The sequence below is a fragment of the Scomber scombrus genome, chromosome 24, assembly GCF_963691925.1.
Source record: "Scomber scombrus chromosome 24, fScoSco1.1, whole genome shotgun sequence".
Lineage (NCBI taxonomy): Eukaryota > Metazoa > Chordata > Actinopteri > Scombriformes > Scombridae > Scomber > Scomber scombrus.
In genome coordinates, this window is record NC_084993.1 from 9,947,237 (window position 1) to 9,967,656 (window position 20,420).

General features: G+C 40.8%; 1 protein-coding gene across 1 annotated transcript in view; it reads right to left on the reverse strand.

Moving 5' to 3' along the window:
* Positions 1-20,420, reverse strand: part of LOC134006564 (FERM and PDZ domain-containing protein 4-like) — a 64,339-nt gene that overhangs the window by 40,911 nt on the left and 3,008 nt on the right. The gene's annotated exons all lie outside the window — the stretch shown is intronic.

The following is a 20,420-nucleotide window of genomic DNA, read 5'->3' on the forward strand; positions in this document are numbered from 1 at the left end:
TTTTCTGCCTTTCTTTAATAGGAGTAGAAGATGCACTAACCACAGAGTATATGTGTAGGTTTAAAAGATTTGTCATGAGACATGTTTAGCGGGCTTAGAGACGTGACCACACATGAGTCAAGGATCATGCAAACATGTATTTATGTATGTCGTGTAGTGTGTCTGTGTCTGTGTGTCTGTGTGTGTGTGTGTGTGTGTGTGTGTGTGTGTGTGTGTGTGTGTGTGTGTGTGTGTGTGTGTGTGTGTGTGTGACATATAAAACCACAGTGAGCAGGGATTGTTGTGTGCTGAGCCCTTCATTATTGTTGCAGCTCTGACTTGTGTCTGCTTGAGTCTGCTCCTGCCTTAAGACTTCTTAAGAATTTCTTCACATTTCTGGCCTGAGGTAGCTTCACTTCAACTTGTTCGATATGTGAAATGAAAACAAGATACAGCAACATTTTTTGGGGTAAAAAACTGTCTCAAAAACTCTACCTAAGCAGCCACATTTGAACAAGCACAGCATTACAAAAGAAAAAAGAAATTGAGACAAACTATAAGCACAATGAGTTTATCCCAAGTGTTTAGCCTGACTAATTGCTTATTTACTGTATCAATGCCTCTACATTTCTGAACAGCTGGGAACATTGCCAATTTATCCTGCTGTCAGAAAAATCTAACATTTCAGCACTGCTGCCATTATGTTATCAGGGAAGGTATTCAACTATCCAATCAGACCTTTAATGTCATGTCTGAATCCTCAGCCTATGAACTGCTTTATAATTGGTGTAAGTGGGTGTGGTTATGTATCACGGGGAATGGATAGGGTTGCTGAGGGTAAACCCCCTTAAACCAGTACTTAGTAGTCTGGTTACAACCCTTCCTTTGCCTCTGTGCCCTCCGCTCGCTCACTGTGTTCCCATCCTTTTCAGTAACCATTGTCTGTCCTCTCTTGTTTCTCTATCTCTTCCTTAATCCCTCGCAATATCTGGTTGGTCCATGTTCTCTCTGATTCTGTTTCTCTTTTCATTTCCTATATTTGCTGAGTTGCTGCTGTTGTAAATATTCATATATTAGTAGGATGTGAACCATAGAGCGCAAACAACACACATAATACCAGAGAAAACACAATCAAGCCTCTGCTAGTTAGACAGGATGAAATACATCAATTTCTTCAGCAAACATTTGTTCTACCCTTGTCAATAAAGTCTCGAAATTGAAATACTTATTCATTGGAAGAGTCATAAAACTTTGTCGGTGAAACACACAATGGAAGGCAGAGTGAATGATGGGGTATTTTCTTGGACATACAGCAGAACAAGGCTATGAAACCTGGAGAAAATTGTTCAAGGTAACAATACATCTTATACTGGTTAGACATTGATGAGTACCTCACCATTGTTCCCAAGAAACTTGTCGAGAAAGTTTTTTAAAGAATTATATTGTAATCACACACAGTGTGTTGTTGAGCCCTCAGAAAAATGACACGTTAAGGAACACGCAGGCGTTCAAGCATAAAGATATGCTGAGGGAACTTCCATTTACTCATTGAAGATGTTATGTGACTGTGAAAAGAAAATGCCCACAGTGCCTTTAAGGTATGAAATTCAACACACACTCACACACACAAACACACACTCACCCAGACAGCTTTGGCATCTTGGAGAAACCAAACATGTCCATGTGGTCCTGTGCTACGTCCCAAAAACTCAAGTGCTCCACATCGGCATTCTAATCCACATCCAAATTCCGTCACGTTCAAAGACAATCGAGTTTCAACCCGGATCCATATCAATAGTCAATAAAAGCCTTTCAGACACATAACTCAGTTTTTTCTTACAGTTCGAGAAAATCAACTCAGATGACAGCAAGGATCACATCCGTTGCATGCCCCATCCGGCACACAGGCAGTCCAATACTCTGTGTTTCCACAATAATCTTAAGTGATGACAGAGAGGGTTACCTCCCACCCCTCTGCTCTCTCTGGGACGAGTCAGTCCTTTCAGCTTGTCTCCACCTGGCTCAGTTGGGCTGCAATGAGCCTTCTCTGAGTGCTCTCCATTTCAGCGCATGGAGAAGTGCAGTGATCCTAGCCGCGGCAATCAGAAGAGAAGAGAGGAGGAGGAGGGAGGGAGTATGGAGGAGGAGGGGTGGGATAGAGAGCGAGGGAGGAGGGGGGGGTGGGGAGGGACGAAGCGAATGGATGACGGATGGTCCCTGGCTCTGGCTTTGCCCTCCATTCATCGGGTCTTGCGAGTCCCTTTGCGGGGCAGAGGAGAGGATGGAAGGAGGACACAGAGGAAGGAGGGGTGCACGAAGAAGAAATCAAGATGAAAGATGGTATAGGGACAAAAACAGACAGTAAAAGTGCTTTGGTTGTAAAGAGAAAGCAACTGAGAGAGACGAGCGGGGAGGGAGGGAAGGGGGGGTGGGGCGGTGATGGGCAGAGGAAAGCTGACTCTGCAGAATGGGACGCTGATGGGAGCAAGACCCCATCTCTCAGGTTTTTTCTTTTTTTCACCTCAGTTTGGTTTGACTAAGTGAGTTTGTGGGTGTGCATACTCATACAGAGCACCATCACATGACGCAAGCAAGCATTAGTCTTCCAGACTACAGACGGGCTCTTTGACACTCATCCAGAAGAAACATTTGGCTCTGCATTATTTTTTGAAATTAACAGTGATTGCTTCTCTAATGAATGGAAAAGTAAGAAGGTCTGATAAACATACAGTTATCTTTTGCAGAATGCTTCGGAATGCTGTTTTTCACAAGTGATAAGTCTGGGTTCAGTGGAATATAAATGGAAGGGTGTGGTGATTTATAAATATATTTGTAGGCAATCAAAGTGAAGCATGGAAATAAAAGCTCAACCAATGGAACCAAATGGAAATGCTTCGTCAGGAAATCATATTGTTGTCACAGCAGTGCGATATGAACACACAGCACTACAAATCTGGAGCCGAGCCAGCTGCTGTGAGGTTCTTAACAGTTAACTAGTACAATGATTACAATGATAATATTGTGAAATGAAGCAGAGCGCACTAAAACTAGAGTAAGGAAAGGATCACATGATATACAAGACAGATGAGCCCCAGTACTCAGACTTCTCCCACATAAACACGGTTAGCCTAGAGTTCATACTGAGTTAGAAGTGACCAGCAGGATGAATGTAGAGTTATTTTCTAGCAGCCTGTATCACTTTCTATTTGAGGTAAACACAATCGACAACCTTCATGTGAACGAACCTCCCACCTGTTTGCACCTCTGATCACACCTGTGCGCTACACATGCTGCAATGAGCATCAAAGCATCACACAGACTGACAAAGCCAATTTCAAAATATGCCAAAAGATAGGGTCCAATATCTTCATCGCTACTTTCAACTTCATTCTGATGTGTGTTTTAGCAAGTTTAATACCAATATATTGTCTAAATATCAATAAATTTTACAGATACATATGCATATTGCCTCTGACAAGAACATTGAAGGACTTGCTGTCTTGGTTGTGCACGTACACAAATCTACACACACAAAGCCTGTCATCAAACTCTGACAAGTCAGAGCTTTGTGTGTGTGTGTCTGTATATGTACACGCGCACAGATGGTTCAGTCTTAGCAAGATGCTGCTCCTGCTGGCTTTCTGCCACGAGGGGCCAAGGACAAAACACAGATGAACCTCGGTGGTGACGATAAACTTTAATTGAATGCAAAAGAGTGGAAAGTATGTTTAGCATTCCATGTAATTCAATTCAACTTTACTGTGCGTGTAATGAAAGGAAGTACATGTTTTTAGTTTTTCTATGAAAGACAGATTGAGTTAGTGCATTGTTCTCACTATCATTCTTTTTATGTTATGAGTTTCTGCAAGCCTGTAACAGCACACACTGACGGGAATCCTAATCAAGGCAGCTTTTGAGTTATTTAATTCACCTGTCACTTTAATGTGGTTGTCCCCAGTGTCAACAGACTCTTAAATGGCAATAATTACTGGATCGTATTTTTGGCTTTCTCTTAAAGTTGCAGTCACATAAGCTGAAGTTGAACACCACAAGAGACTTCAGAGTTCATAAAAGTTATTCCAAAGGTTGAGAACAGTCTGATCGTTATTTACGAGTATGCACATTTCCCCAAGGAGATATGCAAGGCTGTATACTTGATCACATTAAAAGTTTGAGGCTCAGTTTGGACTTTTCTGTATTTCAAGATAACTTGAAACATGCAAAAACACATTGTTATAGTTAACATGGGCCTTTTGGATATGTACTGTATTTAGTGTATGTGAATAAAGGGCATCATGTGTTGCCCCTCTCTTTGCTCCGAGTGCAAAGCAGTTTTTATGTCAGACATTGGGGAAGGCGGCTTTGATGCAGAAAAAGACTCTTTGATGACCCTCGCCCTCGGGCCCCACATACACGCACACGCGAAAGCACACATGTGCATGCACATCAAACGTCCTTTGTATGAGGCGAGGCATTAAAAGGCCTTTCTGCCCTCTAATTTCATACAAGTTTGGTGACACACCACCTCAGGATGAGAAAAGAGACAAATAAAGAAGACCCTTTTATCTGTTAGCCCATTCAATTTCCTGCCTGCATTTTATACTGTACAGATAGAAGCTATTTTTGGATCTACAATATGGCTTTACATCACTGGGAGCTTTTATATCACAGTTTTAAGATATCAAACCAGCTTTTAATATTGTGACTCCAATAATGGAAGATTCATAAATGTCTCTCAAAACAAAATGGTTGGAAGTAATGTTCTAAATCTTTTGCACCTCAGTTCATCCGCCCCGACCGGATTTCAAATATATTTTCTCTCCGTCGGTCCACACTCCACTGTCTATCTGACATGACACGCTTTGACAGAAGAGCAGAGAGCAACAAACATGGAAGGCAGCCAGCAAAATCATTATGCAGCCTGCAAAACTAAAGAGGTTTCATGTGTTTACAGCAACACGGCAGACATCAACCTCGCGTTATCTTGTGTAATACGTTCTGCAGTGTGATATTAAATCAGACTGACAGCTTCTATGGTACAAGCTGTACAGAAGACGTGGCCTTAGTGTGACCATAGCTGTGTTTAGCCTGACAACCTCCCATAAATACTACAGCCTTTCACCTCAATTTTTGTGGGGAAGGCTTCTGGAAAAAAAAGATAATAATGTAGTTTCAGATGGAGTTTGGGTGGCTGGAGAAAACTACAGGAGAAGCTGATTGGATTAATAAAGGGGATGGTGACTAATGATTGGCCCCTGTGCAGGTAGGTGAGAGTAGTGTTACCTTTAGGTTTAAGAGATTGGATTGTGGAAGGAGTTGCCTGATTTAAAAATGATGGGATAATAAAGAGAAGAAATGATGTATGGGGATGGAGAGGAGCCAAGAGGGAGAAGTGAATGAGCAACTGGGGGAGAGTGAATTAAGTCACAAGCCCCCATTTTATTATCACCGGTTTCATAAAGGGATGCAAGACAGGACAAAGACTGTGTTGATTTCCCATGATGTTTTCAACTGAGATCCCTGCATCCCTGAAAGTGGAGCGCTGCTGCTCATGTACCACATCTAACTTCTATATATCTGTAAAGTTTTAGTTTAGAGTGAATGTAAAACTGATTCAGATTTTGCTGTGTCATCCTTCATTAACTGTCAAAAGTATGAAAAAGAGCAATTATGTTCACTACAATTCACACACTGTCAGAAGTGGCAGAAATCCATAATGTAATCACATTTAAAATATGGTTTAATAAACTAGTCTGCACTCTTGACTTTTGGTTGGGGTGTGTGAAGGTCATGCAGTACCTTTACTTCCAAGCTTGTAATTTACCTCTGCACTTCAGTGATTCCACCTCCAGTGACTTGCTCACCCATTTGACTTTCAAAGTCTCTCTGAAAATATGATAAACAGTGCTCCGTCTCAGAGTGACTCAAACTGTGCTGGCTGTGAAACCTGCATTGTGAAACAAACTCAAACTACAACAAAACACAATCTAGAGAAACTTTCCACAATTTCTGCTCCTATTTTCTTTTTTGTCACCTCAAACTATAGGTCACTCCTCTTTTCTTTAAATAATTGCGGCATGTCCTATGGATTAGGATAGAAAGTGGTGTGGACTTTTGTCATGAATATGATTACTCTAGACTTAAAAGAGACTTGCAACTTGACTTTGACTACAAATGTCTTCACATCGACACAAATATTAAAATTAGTATAATTATATCAAGTTACTGTATGAAATAATATGTTGAAAATCAATCCAACAGCAGCATATCATGTTATACAACCAGAAGGGAAAGGTGGATTTGGCAGCGAGCAGCAGGCAGGCAGCAGATTATTCCTCAGATTGGCACATTTGGATATAAAGTGTTGGCTGTGCTCAACAAAAATGGATGAAAACGTGCTTAATATTCAGCTCAGGAATAACAAATGATTGTGACTGTGAAGCAGAATAACATACCAAGGCACACGTATATACATAATAAATATAACATTTTAACAGCATTCGTTTGGTCATTTTTGACAGTCATGCTCCAAATGATCGAATAGGACGACAGGAACTATGGTCGGCCAAAAAGTAACTCTTTACATCTATGTTAAAATGCTTTGTTGGTGTCATCACTCAGTGGAGGATGGATTGGGGTGCGGGAGATTTTTAAGTCACAAATTGCATGTGAATGAATACATTTTCTAACCATGTTTCATATATCACTGAAAAAGTCAGTCTGCCGATTATTTCACATCAAGGTAATGGAGGAGTTGAGTCACCTGGCCTCGCAGCAGCTTTTCTTTGCTCATCTTTCTTTTCTTACAGTCTGAATTTTAAAAACTAAAAAGAGGAATGCACTGCCTACGCTTTTATATAAAAAAATAATAATTCTGGCAGGCAATGAAAGTGTTAAGCACCTGACAGACAGGACAGCAGGACCTTTCTTTTATCTTTCAAGGCTACTGTCTGATCTCTCCACTCGGCTGATTTAAACAGTGATGTTTATTACAGTGAGGACAGATAGGGACGTTACTGGCATCCCACTGCTGGTTTGTGTACCATAGAGATAAGAGGAGAGAAGGCAGTCTGCCTGCCTCTGTCCACTAATGAATAACAATATAGCCCAAGGTCACCATTCAAGTGTGAGTGACTGTGTGTGTGTGTGTGTGTGTGTGTGTGTGTGTGTGTGTGTGTGTGTGTGTGTGTGTGTGTGTGTGTGTGTGTGTGTGTGTGTGTGTGTGTGTGTGTGTGTGTGTGTGTGCATGAAGAGAGTGAGTCAAGGAAGACGAAGCGCATGTGCTGCACACCACATTAGCATTCAGCGCTCCTTCACCTCGTGGTCCACTATGGTTGACACACACGGAGAGTTAATCATTAACCTGTCTGTATACCTGAGTGTGTGTGTGTGTGTGTGTGTGTGTGTGTGTGTGTGTGTGTGTGTGTGTGTGTATGTATTTCTTCTGTCTCCTTTAACAGACAAGAACAAACTAACCATCATAATAGACTCATGTAATGGGATTTTCACATGATGCTGTTTCAAGAAGAATAAAGTCACACAGTTGAAATGTTGTGTTTAAGCATATATATCACACTATGACACATCAGGCTAATCAGCTGATGATAGATAATGAAACGATTAAGCTTTGCTTCTTTATTATGCCAGTAGAAGTTGAACCTTGATGCCTTGAACATTCCCTTGGGTGCCACAGTGGTGGTGTTCATACATAAATCACTGTCACTTTTGCAACAGTCACTTACATCTCAGAGCTTGGTTTCCCATTCTGCGGATCACTGACAAATATATACATGCCAACCCTGTCTGCTACAAAATATGGCTGTGCACTACTTATTTGCTCTGCCAATTAGATTTTGATGGAAACCCTGGTGCCTCCTGGATTACGCTCACAGGGGACGCTTTGTTTCAATTCATAAAATTGACATATCTATGTTGTCACAGGGAGGAGGTCAGCGTGGACGGTCTATCACACTAAGCACACAACTCTGCAGACTGAGATTACAGTGGCATGTTACATGACATGTATAGCAAGTGTTTTAGGCAGCAAAGTCATCAGATAGAGGTTTGAGAGTGGCTGTTTGACAGCTGTCAGTCATGTCCTCACACACCCTTTTTATATGGACAAATCCCATCCTGATGAGAACTATTTTGAAACCCAGAAACCATAGTTTGGAAAATGTATTTGACGTGCGCTTTGATATTTTAGTTTGGCTATCCCATCTGCTAGCATGGGATAGCCAAACTCACCTTTAAGTTATTATTATTATTTGCATTTCTAGAAGTGATGTTGTCTTTAAAATAAATGATCGTGTCACACACTGCTTTACTGGGTCACAGCACTGTGTGAGGCATTAAATCATAATATCACAGCATTATTTAGTTGAATTATTCTTTAGGATTTTTCATTATAAAGCAATCTTATTCCTTTAATGTCCAGTCATACAATCATTTATAATATTTTCAAATCTACAGTACGCCACAGTGATAAATGAATAGAACGAAAGTGCAAATCGGTCATTCATTAAACCGCGTTCTCTCACCACATGCATGATTTCCCAGCATGCAACAGGGCAGTTCCTGGCCAGCTCCCTGTCATTACAGGGGATAAAGCGGACGCCACCATTCGCATGCACACACACACATACACCAACTTTATGTGACTCTGCTAAACAATGAGATCATAGAATTTCATTCCCGCACCGCCTTTAATCCAACCAGCAATCTCTCGTTCTCTCTTTTCCTTATGACACAGGCCTAATCTGATAGGGGCAGACAACCCTGAAGCGAGGGAGGTGGGGGACAGATTGAGGGAGGGCGTGAGAAAGAGGAGAAATGGATGGATAGAACAAGGGAGGTGTATGTAAGGAGAACTGATGAGGAGGTTGTGATGGCGAGAGAGTGAAAGGTCAGGGAGGATAAATGGATGGAGGGAGAGATGGGTGTTCGAAACAGACGAGTTGGCAGATGAAGGCGTGATGTGGGAGTTGATGATGGATTGGGAGGGAAGGAGAGTGAAGGATGGAATGAAAGAAAGGGGAGGAAAAAGGGCAAGTGGAGGCACAGAGAAGAAGGGATAGTATGACAAGAAGAGGAGACGAGGCAAAATATGATGCACAGTGTATACACAATATAATGCTATTTATGATTTTTAAGATGGCAAATATAAGAGAAAGATTCAGCAGAGAAAGCTGCAATTGTATGAACAAACATAAAAAATGTGATATGCAATATTTTTTACAGTGTTTGATAACAATTTCTTAATTACTTAACATATTTTGGAATTTATGTATGGTCATTTCTTCTAATTTATAGTTTAACATGTACAGTAAGCTACTATAAAATGAATATGCTGGCTGATTTCATGCTAATAAGTTTGTTCATTGCTGCTGAGGAAGAGTATATTTCACAGACCTCAGAAAACAAGTAAAATTAGCTCCTTCGTCATTTGTGTGGCTGTCAGGGTCACATCGTGAGCTGCATGTGACAAGCTGAAAAAAGTTCAACCATCATCAATAACTGGGACTGTAACTTCCCATGTAGATTCCACTGGGAACCTGTTATTCCCGCTCTTTCTCCCCTTCCTGGCACCTCTAAACAGTGCACTCTGAAATAAAGGAAGCAACGCCAAAAAATGGATAATATCTGATAGATGTCGTGATCCAGAAAAGGATCAAGTAGGATTTCAATATATTTCAGTTGTTTATTTTGATGCATTATAGGCACCAAGGTTGGGGAGGTTTACAATAAAAATAACACAATGCAAGCAAACAAGGACAGACAAAGTCAAGATAACATTTGAAAATGGATTACTTTAACTTACAATGAGTTAACTTAATGTTCTTAATCTGCAGAGAAACACAAAGAACTTGTTGCAGTTTGTCCAAGAGGAATAAACCAGAAAGACGTCCTTGCACTTGATATTTGACATCAAATGCAAGGACTTTTTTAATGATCATGTTTGATGAAATTGAAGAGATCAATGGTGTATATTGCTCCCTTCATCCATTCATTAAAAAAAACATACAGAGAACTTTTATGTTCCTCAAGATAATACTCTGTCATACTTTTTCCACAGTCCCACAAGAGTGATGTTCTCCTAGAGCAACCAAGTTTTTTTATCTACCTGGCGTACCTGCTGTACCTGGCAGCAAGCAGAATGTTTTTGGATGCATAAAACCCATCGAGTACTCCGCAGGGGTTTAAACAAATAATATATTTGGCTTAAATTTGCTTTTTCTACCTCTCTGAACCTCTCTCTCTCTCTCTTTCCTCTCGCCTCCCGCTGTCATCTTACTAAACACCCCTCTTCAATAATGGAGCTTGTCGCGGACACTTAGGAGATAAGGAAGAGTGGGGAAACAGCGGGAGCTATTTGTCACTTCACAGCATATTAGCGAGCTGCTGGCCGCCGCGCCCTCCTGAGCATTTTGTGGGGGTTGCCTCCACGTAGGCATGCATAATCTGTAAACACACACATCATCATCTTCTTCAGGACTACATATGTTCACTTGCATGGTTGGATGCTATGCACATATTCCCATCATGCCTGGCGCGAGCACGCATCAATATGCAGAGATGGACACCGATATGTAGACTGAACGACTTGATCAAATGCTATTAGCTATTCTTCAAGCCATGCGTGACATTTAATTACACACACACGCACACGCTCACTAAGCCTGAGTGCTGACGAGAGATTTTTATTTATTTTTTCGTGAGCCACATCTCTCGAGGCGGCCAGCAGAGCCAATACTCTGACTGCCAAATGCACTTGCTCACACACACACGCACACACACACACACACACACACACACGCACGCACGCACACACACACAAACTAACATGCAATTACTTACATGCAAGCGTACACACACTTAACACTCAAGACATTTTCAAGCTGTCTTGCTAAGGACATCATTATCACAGTGCTTTTTTGTCAATATAAAAGGTGCAGCGGAGAATAAAATATAATGACAATAAGAAACTAAAGTGGTAACATTAATTTAAATGAGCAAAAATAAAAATGAGAAGAAATAGTAGATTTTTAAGTGAATGCAGGGACTAACAGTGTGATTACCAGGCTAAGGAGCAATAATGTGTGACAACAAAGGTTCCCAGGGGGGTTGTTGTTGAGGCAACAGCCTCAGTGTTGCTGAACATAACTGGGCAGCGCTCCCAGTGTTGAGAGGGGGGAAAAAAAGAGAGTCAGAATAATGATGCAAGTGTTCTGGGCAAGAGTGGAAGTAATAAATAAACAAAATAATAAGCTTTTCCTGTAACAGTAGTGTGAGAGGCTGCATTGTGTTATTGTTGCACTTTGAAAGCATGTCTCCAAAAGACTAAATCAGAAGTGTCAAAGGATGTGGACATAGCGATGACAAACACGCAATTGTGATTCGCCAATTAATACATTTCTACTGCATATAATGTATGCTGTTTCACATAACTAATACTATTTCCTGTTCAAAGGAATTGTTAGACATTTTCACAATGCGTTTATTGTTTTCTCACTAAGATTTTGATGAAAATATTGACATGACGTTTAGAAATGGTATCTATCTTCTCATCTGATTCTGCAAGTAAGCAAAAAAGTGCATTTCATGTGTATGCAGAACAGATATCATGCTTGCCTTTTTATCTGCTTGGAAATCTACATGGAAAACCTAAGCCAGAACTCAGCAGGCAACAATGACAACAGAATGGCATTGTTTGAGTCAGACACAGCATGTAAAGGAGGAGCTGGGGTTGAGGTGGGTCGCATGCACCTTGTAGAGGAAGCAGCAAAGGTAGGCAGACTGAAGCAGTGCCCTGTATAAGATTCACTAATTGAATGCATAGAAGAAAAATCAACTGACTTGAGATAGGCTGCAATCAGCTGAGTAGCTGGGTTTGTGAGCTGACCTAGACTTTGTGGCTTGCCTGAACTAACACTATTCAGCAGAGTCTGAAATGAAAGTTGTCGCATCAAACAATTTAATGTAACAAACAAGTATTAAGGGCGGCAGAAAATGTGTTAATCCAAATCTCATCCATCTGTTGTCGTTGTTAAAAACGCAGGGGACACGGATCAGAACATATGCAACTAAGTAGCATATGGGTTTTAAATCTCACAGTCACTACGGTAGACATGATGCATGAGATAAACATCATGCGATAACCCCGCCGAACGCAAGCGTTTCTTAACTGGCGGAGTCGCTGTCGTATCTGCATTTAGTCATTAACGGATTGTGGCTTTCCCACATTATCTCATGTGACATTTATGAAAGATCTCTCACTGTTTGGAAACAGGAGACGGATTTGTGCCACAAATCCCCACTTACTGCAACACGCGGGCCACATGTCTGCTGCACACACACACACACACACACACACACACACACACACACACACACACACACACACACACACACACACACACACAGAATCATACAAACTGAAACTATGTATATTGAGTTTGTGTGCTAAATGGTACTGCCAGTGAGATTGTCATCATCTGCTTCCATTAGCAGATCAACAACAACAATGAGATTAAAGACATACACAACAACTCCAGCATCAACATTTAACTGAGAACAAAGTAGGGCATCAAGTCGGCAACAAACAACCCAAAAATAAGGAATTTAGTGTGCAGAGCATCATTGAAGGAAGAGCATGGAGAACAAATAAGGTCATCAGTCACGGCTTTGTTTTTATGGAAGCTAGGCCCATCATGGCTGCTGCTAGATCACAATGCAAGATGGAAAAAAAGCAGACAAATTCTCCATCACAACCTGCAGTTAATATAAATTGAGTATTTTGATCCAGTCACATTCACATATGGATGCAAAGAGCAGCAGGTAGTGTACTAGACATTTGCTATCAGATCAAAGCTAGCAGCTGACACCCCATATCTGTTGGCAGTTTGATTTGCAACTTTATTTTTCAGGAAAGAGGAAGAAATGAAACTTTTTTTTACATTTTCCACCAGAGATCTTGGGTCTGTGAAATCTGAATCAGACAGCCAAGTACAGTAGGCGACTGCTACTGTATTGTTTTTCATGCTGTCCCAAATCATTTCCATTGGGTTTCTGCGGCCAGCAGGAATGGAGGAGGAGGAGGAGGATGGAGGCGAGACTTTGAGCACCTGCCAGCAAACTAATCGACCTATGACCGATTTGGCCTCAGGACCCGTCCAGCCCAACCCCACCAATCCAAACACAAACATCCTACAGCAGCGGGGCACAGAGGTGGAGAAGCTGCAGATTATAATCGAAGAAGGAGCATTTTCAACAGAAACATGACTTCACTACTTTTTTTAAAATGTGACAATCAGATTTGGTTGAAACTGCCAAGGTGCCACGGTCTTACTTCATTTATTAAAAAAAGCTATATTGTCTACAGGAAAACATAGAATTTCATCACCTTCAATTTAGACTAAAATTTGAATATCAAAATTATTGTCAAGGTTGAGAATCTGATTTCCTCCTGATGTATAAGTCTAATGAGAGTGGAAATGGGTAAAAATGAAAAAAAGATGGATTTCTCAGAGATTATAGATGTGCCATCAACCTCATATGAATAATAATAATTATGAATTGAACTTCACATCTTATCTGCATTCATTATCTCTTGGTTATAAACTTTAACAGCATCACAGTTTGGAGCCTCAGCCTGATATTGCCGTTTATTTGAAATCCAGTGGCTCCATACTGTTCCAATAAATATACAACCTCTTTCTTCACAACATCATCGGCATGTACAACCGCAAAGAAAGGTGAAACTGTTTTTGTCATTGGGTAGGTTTTTTTGCTCCTTTTCCTCAATAAAAAAACAGTCAAATTTGAATGAAAAAAAGCACAGCAGGTTGACTTGATTTTACTTGTCTCGCTCCTTCTGCAGCTGCTGAGTCAACATTCAAATATTTGGAATATCAGTGCTTTGAATGCCAGAAACAGCAGGTAGAAAGATTAGAAGAACTAGTCTGCGCCTGCCAGCCTGCATGCCTGTCTGTCTGACTGACTGACTGACACAGCAGAGCTGAGTCTGAATCTGAATTAAATTTCATTTGTCTGCTTTCTGGGCCACATGTTTCCTGGCCAATGACCTATCACCTTGTTGCTGTAATCCTTCGACAATGATGCTGTGATCTGGCGCCTCCTCAATCCCACAGTCCACTGCTGACCAGCAGCTGTATGGGTTTATGTTAAGGTAGAAAGAAAAATGGAAGATATAAGCACAAAAATGTCTCTCACGCAACAGTAGTACTAAAATAAAAAGAGTAAATGTTGTACTGAATATTTACCATTTATTTTGCAGCCTCAAAAGAAAACCATATACACCTCTACTGAAAACTATCATGCCTCGGTTACACGCTATTGTAAGTGAAGCCAACTCCTAAACCTTTCAGCCTGCAACACACACACACATTCACATTATACTGTGCAGAATACACACATACAGCCTGTATGTAAACAATGCATGAAGTAACATGCATGCAAATGTCTGCAATATAATAACATTTTATGACACACAGACACACACACACACACACACACACACACACACACACACACACACACACACACACACACACACACACACACACACACACACACACACACACACACACACACACACACACACACACACAGACAGACTTCCCAGCAGTCAGCTAGCTAAACCCCCTCAATCCATGATGTAATCTCTAAGTGTGTTCAGTAATTACAAGGTCCTGGGTTTCTCCGCTGCTTGGAGCCACCTCAGCCTTATGTAACGGACGACTCACGTGCCATCAATTCAATGAGCAAGATTACAATATGGCTGCTCTGCAGAATGCATTAACACAGCCTGGCTTCACATCTAACAACTTGCTCAGACAAATTGATGATTGTTGATGATTGATCTGTTGATAACACGGACAAGATCAGACATATCTACATTACTTGTAGCATTTAAAACATCAATAAACTATTATCTCAATAGTAATGACATATTATTAAATGTGGTAGCATCCCATTCAGTCTCGTTTGATTGGGGAGGCAAAAGTGCACATATGCACTCACTCTGACTAAAATAATACACATCCATTAAAACAGCAAAACACACACACACAGACACACACACAAAATCAAGCAGAATGACTGTTAGAGGTGCAATCATTACAGAAAAAAATGGTTTTGTGATGGATGTACGATTTTGCTCTGTGATGTTATAGCACTTTCCAACACATGTTGCATGTGCAATCATAATGAACCCTACATTTCTGCATAACGTGTGATTTAAGTTTCACTAGTGCATCAGCTTCTCCAAAACATTTCACTGGATTACTTTTATGACTTAATATTCAGCTCAGAATATCACTGCCACCGTTAGACACAACACAGAGCTAACACTGGCAAGCAAAAGAAAAAAGAACAAAAAAAAACAAAACAAAAAAACACCTACAAGCCACAACAAACTTAAGCCATGTACACACAGGATTCTGATAAAAACTAAAACAGCAATAAGCAAAGGCTCAAGCACCAAAAACTGGCTTGAAACAGCCACCAGTTTTCAAAAAGTGTCTGTGACCCCGAGCCAGAGGCCCTTATGCTCCCACAACCAGCAGCCACTTCTATGTAAACCAGCTTATACAGTCTGATGAGGAAGTGCTGACAGAGGTGGCAATGGCTAAAATTTCATGTTCAACTCAAAGAAATTCAACTCTCCAAATAAGTTCACAGAGATGTCATGAATTCAACACAACGACCACGACAATAAACAACCACGAATTTAAAGGGACATCAGAACTTACTGGAAAGCCGTTAACATCCCCAGTTCATCATCGTCATCAAACGGCTCCATCCTGTCAACCGGACAGATGAGGGAATGAGCGGGTGGACAGAGTGGGATGGACGCCCCGGCCCCACCACCACCAAAAGGCTCAGAGCGCCGGAGAAAAAGCTAATGTCCCTGCTCCCTGAGTCCAACTCCTCCAGTAAAAAACCCACTTCCTCTGAATCTCTTTGAAAAAAAATCCCAAAACTCAATTTATGTGTGTGTGTGTGTGTGTGTGTGTGTGTGTGTGTGTGTGTGTGTGTGTGTTTTTGTGTGTGTGTGCATATGTGTATGTCTGAGTGTGTTCCCTGTTTTTCTTTTTCTTTTTTCTTTTTATTTATTTATTTAATTTTCATCTTGCTTGGTGCCAAATGTTCCAGCTTAGCACTGCTGTGCAGCACCGCTGGTGATGGATTTAGCCAGGGCATCTGGGCCAGCGGGGATAAACTCCATTCAAACACACACACACACACACACACACACACGCACAGACACCAGTCCACACATGCATGCGGTGTGTGAGATCGCTGGGGGGACAATGTTGGGAAAACCTCCACCCCCCCACACACACAGCATCAGGGAGATGACAAGATGTGTGATATACAGTATGCGTAACACACACGCACACACACACACACACACACCACACACACACACATACACACTCACAACCATGCTGCTGTTCCACACACACACGCACACACACACACACACACAGCTTGCACACAGAGCGGGCGGATCAATGCATGAACAGATGTGTGCCAACTTTAGAGCTGCCACTAAGCGCAGACATCAGCAGCTGTACTTACAGCGTGCATGAGTGTGTGTGCGTGCGCGTCTGTGTCTGTGTGTGTGTGTGTGTGTGTGTGTGTGTGTGTATCAGACACAAAGATATCTCATGCCACTTTTAAACCCTGATGCAAAGAAGTGTGTGTGACATATAGCAGGCATCTCATGTAGTGTGAACATGTGTGAAAGGCTTGGGAATCAATGATTGTGATGCGATTCTCTTTGGTCAGAGCAGACAGAGGTCAACTGTGCCTGTGGGGCATGGAACAGCCAGTGAGAGATTAACACAACAATAATGTATATACAATAAGAGAAGGGAACAACATAATAGTGCGGTCGTCCTTGCTGACTCAGTAAAGGAGATAAACAATCACTGGTGACAATAAAACCTGATTGTGTAGAGGAAGAAAGAAAATGTATTCACGCACCATCACATAAACTACTGTACTTTCGCCTTTTCTCTGCTGGTGAAAAAAGGGGATGTGCTATAGCATATTGTAAAAAATGTATAATGGGGGGGGTGCAATGGCTCTATAGCACTAGAGAGTAGTACTCTATAGTGTAGGAGGATCATTGCTGCATCAACATGTGGGCAAATAAGAATTTAAGGGCACAGATTGGAAAACATTCATAAGGTGAAATATGATTTACAAAAAGGATGAAAAACAGGGATGTAGTCAGGATTTTCACAACGACAAGAATAAAACAAATGCACCTTTGCACAAAGTATCACAAACTGTCAGAGACAGCAGGAAGAAATTCTAACAGGATAGAGACTTGCTGACATTGTTACATAAATGTGATGGTGGAACATCCACATCTTGTCTAAATCAGACCAATATGAGTCCAGAAAACTGATACAATATGCATATTGCAGAGATGAACGAGTGACTCTGAGAGGAAAGCTAATAAGTAGTGAAGTCAGCTCTGGAAAAAGTGACATAAAAATTTAAAAGAGGTGTAACTTTTCAGCAGAGGCAAAGTAATATTACACATTACACATTTTTATCTTCAGTTATGATAGCTTGTAAGCAGCATGGCTTCTGATATACAGCACTATATGCTCTCTAATGTTAAGATCAATATTGAGTGTAGAGATTATTGAGTGACGGTTGGGAATTTGGAGGGAAGTTGCATTTTCTGTTAAAATAGGAAAAGTTCAGCGACGCCAGAAATCACACTGCCGAATCTACTGCCGTTGCTGTCGGCCTAATTCAATAAAACATATGTGATAGCGAGCAGGACTTTGATAACCCAAGTGATATACCGTACCCACATTCTCAAACACTCAACTCTATTACATCCAGCTGGCCGGTGAAAAGTGCTGCCTGTCAAAGTGCTGCCTGATTATCCTGCAGATTTATGTCTGTGTGGCCTGATGTCCTCAACAGTTACCCTTTGTCTGTGAGTATATCATTCGTTTGACAGCTGAATTTGGCCGTTGTGTATTGCAACACCAGTTTTTTTTTGTAGAACAAAATGTGAATGGATGTTTCACAGGATTTCACAACATGAATGTGACTTTGAAAGGAAAATCAAGCGGTTGAAGAAAAAGCGGTTGTGTCGGGACACTGGTGACAATTAGATATCAAATGAGAAGGAAAGGTATTTGTTTGACATCATATGTGTGTGTATATATATAACTAGTAAAATGACTGTGTAGTGTTGAGTGTAGGTGCCATATAGCTCAGCACATTACAGTTCAGTGGAAGCCAGCTCCATTTGCTACCCCCGAGATGCCACCTGGCACTAACGCTGGGCCAAGTAGCTATCTATAGTCATGTCTACAGGGATGTGGCTGATTTGTACAAGCCTGTGACACCTGTGTCTAATTTTATATACCTAGGACTAAAAAAATAAGGTTAGACTGAAATATCTGCTGATACAGTATGTTGTGTCAATACAAAATATCAGATATCATCTGGCTGGAGTTTTCCACTGCAGATATGGATGCTGCTCCCTGACCAGATATAAAATGCAGTCTGAAAAGCTTTTTATTTTTGTGCACATTTTATTTCCCAGTTTTACTCCATCAGTCGTGCATTTTATAAATCAATTACTTCACCGAAAAGTAGAACTGTTCTGGCAGTTTCTCTAATAAATATGTTTATTTCCTGCGCCCAAAGAAAGAGCTGAATTAATATGGATGTAAGTATAAACTGGGAGTTTTCCTGAAATCATTGGTTTGGGTTTACTATGAAGGTTGGGGTTGATAAAAGGTTAGCATGTAGGGAATAAATATGGGATTAAGGAATGAAAATAAGATCCTACAGTATATGCTCTCAGCTGTGTAACAGTGCAAAAATACATGTGTGTATGTGAGTGTATCTCCAACCCATGCTATGCTGGAAATGACTCCTGGCCAAATGACTGGACCTTGGTCAGGTCCATCTGGTGGCTTTGTTGATTTTATGTAACCATGTTTGTTTACTAGGAAAAGGAAGCAAAGGAGTCTACTAAGTACAGGCTATTTATTTTTTTATCCATTTACTAGCATGAGCTCTGTTTTATGTAATATTACGTGGATTGGCGTAGGAAAGCAGAGGTTGGGAGGAAGGTTGAGAGATGGGAGCTATGGACGGATGAAAAGGAATTTGGGAGAGAAAAATTAGTAAACTGGACAAACAAATGAATGGATAAGTGGAGAGATGAATGGTGGGAGGAAGATGAGTCATTGTGCAAAATACAAAGTGATGGATTTTAAATTAAATTTGATTGGCAAAATACACTTCTTAATAACTTCATCCCTATTCAACGATGGTAATCAACACCATGCCACCAATTCTCATAATTCCTATCATTCACATCTTATTCTCAGCTGAAAGAGTCTCATCTAGTGGATCTGACTCAACAGACAGCTCACTGCCCAGTGCCAAAGGTCCTTACCATTTCATTAAAAGAAGAATAGAGATTCATCCTCCATTTAATTACACCCTCTCCTTTCAGTCATAACACACCACAACCTAAGTGACCCAAGCTACCGGCTGATCTGGGTCGAAATCACTTTTGCCAGTACAGAAAAAAGTGAAGTGCAAAGTCAAAATAACCTCTGCCTCCTGGGCTTCACTTTTCCACATTGTTGGTTGTTTGCACCAATGCATTAGCCCCATTTTTCCCCACATCTAGTTATTGCTTAAAGGGGGGGGGGAAAAAAAAGGGGGAAAAAAATCAAAGACATGCTGCCTCAGATAAAACGGTCAAAGTGTTTATTGTCATATGCAGTTAAATAAAGGTTCCCCTGTACAATGAAAAACTTCATTTTTCCTTCCACTGTAAATGATGTTTATCAAAGAAATACAAGGTATAGAAAATGAAAAATGTGAAAAGAAAATAAACAAACATCAGGAGCAATAAAAGAAAAACAAATAAAACATCTGAAGAAAACTATGAAAAATATACAATATAAAGAGTGGTATTGAAATATCGGTGCAAAATTATATATACAGACAGACACTAGGTAAATGTGAGTGTGGAGTGCCCATGTGCATCTGCATGTGTGTATGTGTAGGGGGTGAGGAGGTGGAGTGAAGCTTCCTGTACGGTGACGTGGGTGGGGGCAGGTGCACTAGATTGGATTTGACAGGATAAAGTGAAATTTTAATTTATTGTAAAATTTCCAAGGGCATCACTGCAATATATTCATACTTTACGTTTGCATCACTTTATTTATTGCAAGGAAAGGACTTTCACGTAACGCTATGTGCTCCTAGTATCACTTCATGCAGCACTATGCACCATAAAATGTCTATCTTGATGCATCCTACTGTTGTTTTGCATTTTTTCTTGTGATTGAGTTAAAGTTTATGCTACATTTGGATGGAAACTTGACTATTGTTAAAAATGTTAATATGGGTTA